This window comes from Salmo trutta, unplaced genomic scaffold, assembly GCF_901001165.1.
Source record: "Salmo trutta unplaced genomic scaffold, fSalTru1.1, whole genome shotgun sequence".
NCBI classification, from domain to species: Eukaryota; Metazoa; Chordata; class Actinopteri; order Salmoniformes; family Salmonidae; genus Salmo; species Salmo trutta.
The window spans coordinates 35,001-44,453 of NW_021823394.1; positions in this window are offsets into that span (position 1 = coordinate 35,001).

Genomic DNA, 9,453 nt, shown 5'->3' on the forward strand with positions numbered 1-9,453 from the left:
TTAAACAAACACACACACACACACACACACACACACACACACACACACACACACACACACACACACGGGATTTAACACACAGCGAGGCTATTAAGCCTTCCAGTAAGGGCCTTTAAACTGACTCAAGCTGAAGCATTTATCCACAGCCTCATACAGAGAGAAGACCAGGCCCCCATTCACATCAACGGGACCGAAGTGGAGCGCGGGGTCGAGAGTTTCAAGTTCCTTGGTGTCCACATTATCAACGAACTATCATGGTCCAAACACACCAAGACAGTCGTGAAGAGGGCACGACAACACCCTTTTGCCCTCAGGAGACTGAAAAGATTTGTCATGGGTACCAGGATGCTCAAAAAGTTCTACAGCTGGCACCATCGAGAGCATCCTGACCGGTTTGCAATCACACCGCCTGGTATGGCAACTACTCGGCATCCGACCTTAAGGCACAACAGAGGGTACAGCCCAGTACATCACTGGGGTCAAGCTTCCTGTCATCCAGGACCTATATACTTGGCGGTGTTAGGGAAGGCCCAAAAATTGTCAAAGACTCCAGTCACCCAAGTAATTAGACTGTTCTCTCTGCTAACAAATGGAAGCGGTAGAACATTTCTTGTTACTTTTTGATTGATTCAATTTTTTTTTTTTACTTTAGTTTATTTCGTAAATATTTGATTAACTTTATCTCTTGAACTGCATTGGTTGAAGGCTTGTAAGTAAGCATTTCACGGCAAGGTCTACACCTGTTGTATTTGGTGCATGTGACAAATACAGTTTGATTTGATTTGAAGAGAGGAGCAATCATCCATTCAATCATCCATTCAATCATCCATTCAATCATCCATTCAATCATCCATTCAATCATCCATTCAATCATCCATTCACAGCTTTTGCTGCTCTACTCACGCCTCATGCCACTTAGTTCCTTCCTGCCGTCGGCCTTGTACGCTCTGTGTGTATAGTATGATGAATAGGACATGGAGATAGGTAGCATTAACATTAGGTGGCTATGATGGTTAATGATGGCTAATGATGGTTAATGATGGCTATGATGGTTAATGATGGCTTAATGATGGTTAATGATGGTTAATGATGGCTATGATGGTTAATGATGGCTATGATGGTTAATGATGGTTAATGATGGTTAATGATGGCTATGATGGCTTAATGATGGCTATGATGGTTAATGATGGCTATGATGGTTAATGATGGCTTAATGATGGTTAATGATGGTTAATGATGGTTAATGATGGCTATGATGGTTAATGATGGCTATGATGGTTAATGATGGTTAATGATGGCTATGATGGTTAATGATGGTTAATGATGGCTATGATGGTTAATGATGGCTTAATGATGGCTATGATGGTTAATGATGGCTATGATGGTTAATGATGGTTAATGATGGCTTAATGATGGCTATGATGGTTAATGATGGCTTAATGATGGCTATGATGGTTAATGATGGCTATGATGGTTAATGATGGTTAATGATGGCTATGATGGTTAATGATGGTTAATGATGGCTATGATGGTTAATGATGGCTATGATGGTTAATGATGGCTATGATGGTTAATGATGGGTATGATGGTTAATGATGGCTATGATGGTTAATGATGGCTATGATGGTTAATGGTGGCTATGATGGTTAATGATGGCTATGATGGTTAATGATGGCTATGATGGTTAATGATGGCTATGATGGTTAATGATGGCTATGATGGTTAATGATGGCTATGATGGTTAATGATGGCTATGATGGTTAATGATGGCTATGATGGTTAATGATGGTTAATGATGGCTATGATGGCTATGATGGTTAATGATGGCTTAATGATGGCTATGATGGTTAATGATGGCTATGATGGTTAATGATGGTTAATGATGGCTATGATGGTTAATGATGGTTAATGATGGCTATGATGGCTATGATGGTTAATGATGGCTATGATGGTTAATGATGGCTATGATGGTTAATGATGGCTATGATGGTTAATGATGGCTATGATGGTTAATGATGGCTATGATGGTTAATGATGGCTATGATGGTTAATGATGGCTATGATGGTTAATGATGGGTATGATGGTTAATGATGGCTATGATGGTTAATGATGGCTATGATGGTTAATGATGGTTAATGATGGCTATGATGGCTATGATGGTTAATGATGGCTATGATGGTTAATGATGGCTATGATGGTTAATGATGGTTAATGATGGCTATGATGGCTATGATGGTTAATGATGGCTATGATGGTTAATGATGGTTAATGATGGCTATGATGGTTATGATGGTTAATGATGGCTATGATGGTTATGATGGCTATGATGGTTAATGATGGTTAATGATGGCTATGATGGTTAATGATGGTTAATGATGGCTATGATGGTTATGATGGCTATGATGGTTAATGATGGCTATGATGGTTATGATGGCTATGATGGTTAATGATGGCTATGATGGTTAATGATGGCTATGATGGTTAATGATGGCTATGATGGTTAATGATGGCTATGATGGTTAATGATGGTTAATGATGGCTATGATGGTTAATGATGGCTATGATGGTTAATGATGGTTAATGATGGCTATGATGGTTAATGATGGCTATGATGGTTAATGATGGGTATGATGGTTAATGATGGCTATGATGGTTAATGATGGCTATGATGGTTAATGATGGCTATGATGGTTAATGATGGCTATGATGGTTATGATGGCTATGATGGTTAATGATGGCTATGATGGTTATGATGGCTATGATGGTTAATGATGGCTATGATGGTTAATGATGGCTATGATGGTTAATGATGGCTATGATGGTTAATGATGGCTATGATGGTTATGATGGGTATGATGGTTAATGATGGTTAATGATGGTTAATGATGGCTATGATGGTTAATGATGGCTATGATGGTTAATGATGGCTATGATGGTTATGATGGGTATGATGGTTAATGATGGCTATGATGGTTATGATGGGTATGATGGTTAATGATGGCTATGATGGTTAATGATGGCTTAATGATGGTTAATGATGGCTATGATGGTTAATGATGGCTATGATGGTTAATGATGGCTATGATGGTTAATGATGGCTTAATGATGGTTAATGATGGCTTAATGATGGTTAATGATGGCTATGATGGTTAATGATGGCTTAATGATGGTTAATGATGGCTTAATGATGGTTAATGATGGCTATGATGGTTAATGATGGCTTAATGATGGTTAATGATGGCTATGATGTCAATGAGTTATGATGATAAATTATGGGTAAATTATGGTTATGATGGTTAATGATGGGTTATGAATGGTTGATGATGGTTATCATGTTATGATGGTTAATGATGGGTTATGTTTATGATTACTTATGATGGTTATGATGGTAAATTACAGCTGATGAGTAATGATGGGTAATGATGATATGGTATGATGGATAATGATGGATAATGATGGGAATCATGGTAAATGATGACTAATGAGTTTATGAGTGGTTATGACTGGCAATGATGTTAATGATGGTTATTATGGTTTTATGATGGTAAATTATGGGAAATGATGGGTAATGATGGTTAATGACAGTTTATGATGTAAAGATGGGTATGATGGTTAATGTTGGCTAATGATGGGCTATGATGGTTATGATGGGTAATGATGGTTAAGATGTGTAATGATGGGCTATGATGGTTATGATGGGTATGATGGGTTATGATGGTTAATGATGGGAAATTATGGTTATGAGGTCAATGATGGTAAATATGCAAATTATTGTAATGATGGTTATGATGGTTACGATGGGTTAAGATAGTTATTATGGTTAGTGATGGTTATGGGTTATGATGGTTGATGGTAAATGGGTAAATTATGGTATTGATGGTTAAATGATGTTTTTTTTATTCCACCTTTATTTAACCAGGTAGGCTAGTTGCGAACAAGTTCTCATTTACAACTGCGACCTGGCCAAGATAAAGCAAAGCAATTCGAAGCATACAACAAAACAGAGTTACACACGGAATAAACAAACATACAGTCAATAATACAGTATAAAAGTCTATATACAGTGTGTGCAATGAGGTAGGATAAGGGAGGTAAGGCAATTAATAGGCCACGGTGGCAAAGTAATTACAATATAGCAATTAAACACTAGAATGGTAGATGTGCAGAAGATGAATGTGCAAGTAGAGATACTGGGGTGCAAAGGAGCAAGATTAATAAATAAATAACAGTATGGGGATGATTATGATGATTATGATGGTTATGATGGTTAATGATGGGTTATGATGGTCATGATGTTTAATGATGGGTTAAGATGGTCATGATGGGTTATGATGGTCATGATGGGTTAAGATGGTCATGATGTTTAATGATGGGTTAAGATGGTCATGATGGGTTAAGATGGTCATGATGTTTAATGATGGGTTAAGATGGTCATGATGTTTAATGATGGGTTAAGATGGTCATGATGGGTTAAGATGGTCATGATGGGTTATGATGGTCATGATGGGTTATGATGGTCATGATGGGTTATGATGGTCATGATGGGTTAAGATGGTCATGATGGGTTAAGATGGTCATGATGGGTTAAGATGGTTAGGATGGTAAATTGTGTAATGATGTGTGATGATTGTAAATGATGGGTAATGATTTATGATAGCTTATGATTGGTCATGATTGGTCATGATGGGTAATGATGGGTAATGTTGGTTTATGATGGTAAATTATTGGTAGATGGTTAAGTAATGAAGGTTATTTAAGGTCAATGATGGTTAATGATGGTTACGATGGGTTAAGATCGTTAATTATGGTTAGTGATAGTTATGGGTTATGATGGTTGATGGTGAATGATGGTTAATGATGGCTAATTATGGCTAATTATGATGGTTAATTATGGGTATTGAGGGTTAATGATTGGTTAATGATGGCTAATGATGGTTAATGATGGTTTATGATGATTATGATTGTAAATTATGGGTAATGATGGTTAATGATTGGTTAATGTTGGTACATTATGAGTAATGATGGCTATGATTGGATAATGATGGTGAATGATGATGATTATGATTGTAAATGATGGGTAATGATGGTTAATGATTGGTTAATGAGGGTTTAATATGGGTATGATTGTTAATGATGGGTAATGATGGTTAATGATTGGTTAATGATGGGTCATGATGGGAAATGATGATTATGATGGGTATGATGGGTAATGATGTTTTTGATTGGTAAATATTGGTAATGATGGTTAAGGTTAATGAAGGTTAATTAAGGTTATTGATGGTTAATGATAGTTACAATGGTAAATGATGGTTATGATGGTTAATGAAGGTTATGATGGTAAATGATGGTTATGATGGTTAATGATGATTATGATGGTTATTATTGTCACCATTCTTCTCTTGGAGGTACAGCTGAAAGGTTTCCACTTGATGAGCCAGCTACAAAGTCAGAATTGGCTATATTGTAAAAATGCACTAATCACATGAAATGAATAAGAATCTACAGAAATGACATTGACAAAGCAACAAAATAACGAGGGCTTTACAATGATGGTGATTTTATGATGTAGTTCTTGGTCCTGGCTATAATGATGTAGTCCTTGGTCCTGGCTATAATGATGTAGTCCTTGGTCCTGGCTATAATGATGTAGTCCTTGGTCCTGGCTATAAGATGTAGTCCTTGGTCCTGGCTATAATGATGTAGTGCTTGGTCCTGGCTATAATGATGTAGTGCTTGGTCCTGGCGTATTAATGATTAGTGCGTGGTCCTAGCTATACTGATGTAATGCTTGGGCCAGGCTATAATGACATAGCTATTGGTCCTGGCTATAATGACATAGCTATTGGTCCTGGCTATAATGACATAGCTATTGGTCCTGGCTTAATGACATAGCTATTGGTCCTAGCTATAATGATGTAATGCTTGGGCCAGGCTATAATGACATAGCTATTGGTCCTAGCTATAATGACATAGTGCTCTGTCCCGGTGTGAGAGCCCATTAGTGACCAGCAGGCCCTCAGCCTTCTTAGTACACAGCCCCCCATTGTACCTCTGGTTAAACACACACACAGAGCTACTCCATTGTACCTCTGGTTAAAACCACACACAGAGCTCCCATTGTACCTCTGTTTAAATCCCAGATCAGTTGTCTCAGCAACAGCTCAGCCTCACTGTTGTTCTCCTTGTTCTCCCCACGCGACCCAGCTGGAGTCTACCAGGGAGAATAAAGTGCTGGAAATGGACCAGCTGGAGTCTACCAGGGAGAATAGAGTGCTGGAATGGAGTCTACAGGGAGAATAAAGTGCTGGAATGGACCCAGCTGGAGTCTACCAGGGAGAATAAAGTGCTAGAGTGGACCAGCTGGAGTCTACCAGGGAGGATAAAGGTGCTGGGAGTGGACCAGCTGGAGTCTACCAGGAGGATAAAGTGCTGAATGGACCAGCTGGAGTCCTATCACTAGGGAGAATAAAGTGCTGGAGTGGACCAGCTGGAGTTCTACCAGGGAGGAGTAAAGTTATGGGCCAGCAGCATACCACCCTGCAAATTCCCATTGCTGGCTTGTCTCTGAAGCTAAGCAGGGTTGGTCCTGGTCAGTCCCCTGGATGGGAGACCAGATGCAGCTGGAAGTGGTGTAGGAGGGGGCCGAGTAGGAGGCACTCTGTCCTCTGGTCTAAAATAATATCCAATTGCCCCAGGGCAGTGATTGGGGACTTTGGACGCGGTTGTAGGAGGCCGTCTTTTTCCGAATTGACGTTGAAACGGGTGTCCTAACCTCTCTGTTGTCACTTAAGAGCCGGTGTCCTGGCTAAATTCCCAATCGGGCCCCTCGTACCATCATGACCACCTAATCATCGCCAGCTTACAATTGGCTCATTTGTCCCCTGTAACTATTCCCCAGGTTGTTGATGTAAATGAGAATGTGTTCTCAGTCCACAGACCTGGTAAAAAAAAAGATACAGTAGACTACCTGGAATATACAAGTGGATGTAAACAACAACAATAAAGTACACTAACCCTCTACAAGTTAACATAACCCTAACCCACTACTAGGTACCAGGTAACTTAACCCTAACCCACTACTAGGTACCAGGTAACTTAACCCTCTACTAGTTACCAGGTAACTTAACCATCTACCAGGTAACTTAACCCTAACCCTCTACTAGGTACCAGGTAACTTAACCCTCTACTAGTTACCAGGTAACTTAACCCTAACCCTCTACTAGTTACCAGGTAACTTAACCCTAACCCTCTACTAGTCACCAGGTAACTTCACCCTCTACTAGTTACCAGGTAACAACCCTCTACTAGGTAACTTAACTCTAACCCTCTAGTAGGTACCAGGGAACTTAACCCTCTACTAGGTACCAGGTAACTTAACCCTGGCCCACTACTAGTTACCAGGTAACTTAACCCTAACCCTCTACTAGGTACCAGGTAACTTCACCCTCTACTAGGTACCAGGTAACTTAACCCTCTACTAGGTACCAGGTAACTTAACACTAACCCTCTACTAGTTACCAGGTAACTTAACCCTAACCCTCTACTAGGTTCCAGGTAACTTAACTCTAACCCTCTACTAGTTACCAGGTAACTCTAACCCTCTACTAGGTACCAGGTAACTTAACACTAACCCTCTACTAGTTACCAGGTAACTTAACCCTCTACTATGTACCAGGTAACTTAACCCTCTACTAGTTACCAGGTAACTCAACCCTCTACTAGGTACCAGGTAACTTAACCCTCTACTAGTTACCAGGTAACTCAACCCTCTACTAGGTACCAGGTAACTCAACCCTCTACTAGGTACCAGGTAACTTAACCCTCTACTAGCTACCAGGTAACTTCACCCTCTACTAGCTACCAGGTAACTTAACCCTCTACTAGGTACCAGGTAACTTAACCCTAACCCTCTACTAGGTTCCAGGTAACTTAACTCTAACCCTCTACTAGTTACCAGGTAACTCTAACCCTCTACTAGTTACCAGGTAACTCTAACCCTCTACTAGGTACCAGGTAACTTAACACTAACCCTCTACTAGTTACCAGGTAACTCAACCCTCAACTAGGTACCAGGTAACTTAACCCTAACCCTCTACTAGGTACCAGGTAACTTAACCCTCTACTAGTTACCAGGTAACTCTAACCCTCTACTAGTTACCAGGTAACTTAACCCTCTACTAGGTAACTTAACCCTAGCCCTCTACTAGGTACCAGGTAACTTAACCCTCTACTAGGTACCAGGTAACTTAACCCTCTACTAGGTAACTTAACCCTAGCACTCTACTAGGTACCAGGTAACTTAACCCTCTACTAGTTACCAGGTAACTTAACCCTCTACTAGCTAACTTAACTCTAACCCTCTACTAGGTACCAGGAAACTTAACCCTCTACTAGGTACCAGGTAACTTAACCCTAGCCCACTACTAGTTAGCAGGTAACTTAACCCTAACCCTCTACTAGGTACCAGGTAACTTAACTCTAACCCTCTACTAGTTACCAGGTAACTTAACCCTCTACTAGTTACCAGGTAACTTAACCCTCTACTAGGTACCAGGTAACTTAACCCTAGCCCACTACTAGGTACCAGGTAACTTAACTCTAACCCTCTACTAGTTACCAGGTAACTTAACCTCTACTAGGTACCAGGTAACTTAACCCTCTACTAGTTACCAGGTAACTTAACCCTAACCCTCTACTAGGTACCAGGTAACTTAACCCTCTACTAGTTACCAGGTGACTTAACCCTAGCCCTCTACTAGTTACCAGGTAACTTATCCCTAGCCCTCTACTAGGTACCTGGTAACTTAACCCTCTACTAGTTACCAGGTAACTTAACCCTCTACTAGTTACCAGGTAACTTAACCCTAGCCCAACTAGGTACCAGGTAACTTAACCCTCTACTAGTTACCAGGTAACTTAACCCTCTACTAGTTACCAGGTAACTTAACCCTCTACTAGTTACCAGGTAACTTAACCCTCTACTAGTTACCAGGTAACTTAACCCTCTACTAGTTACCAGGTAACTTAACCCTCTACTAGTTACCAGGTAACTTAACCCTCTACTAGTTACCAGGTAACTTAACCCTCTACTAGTTACCAGGTAACTCAACCCTCTACTAGTTACCAGGTAACTTAACCCTCTACTAGTTACCAGGTAACTTAACCCTCTACTAGTTACCAGGTAACTTAACCCTCTACTAGGTACCAGGTAACTTAACCCTAACCCTCTACTAGGTACCAGGTAACTTAACCCTAACCCTCTACTAGTTACCAGGTAACTCAACCCTCTACTAGGTACCAGGTAACTTAACCCTCTACTAGGTACCAGGTAACTTAACCCTAACCCTCTACTAGTTACCAGGTAACTTAACCCTAACCCTCTACTAGATACCAGGTAACTTAACCCTCTACTAGGTACCAGGTAACTTAACCCTAGCCCTACTATCCAGTAC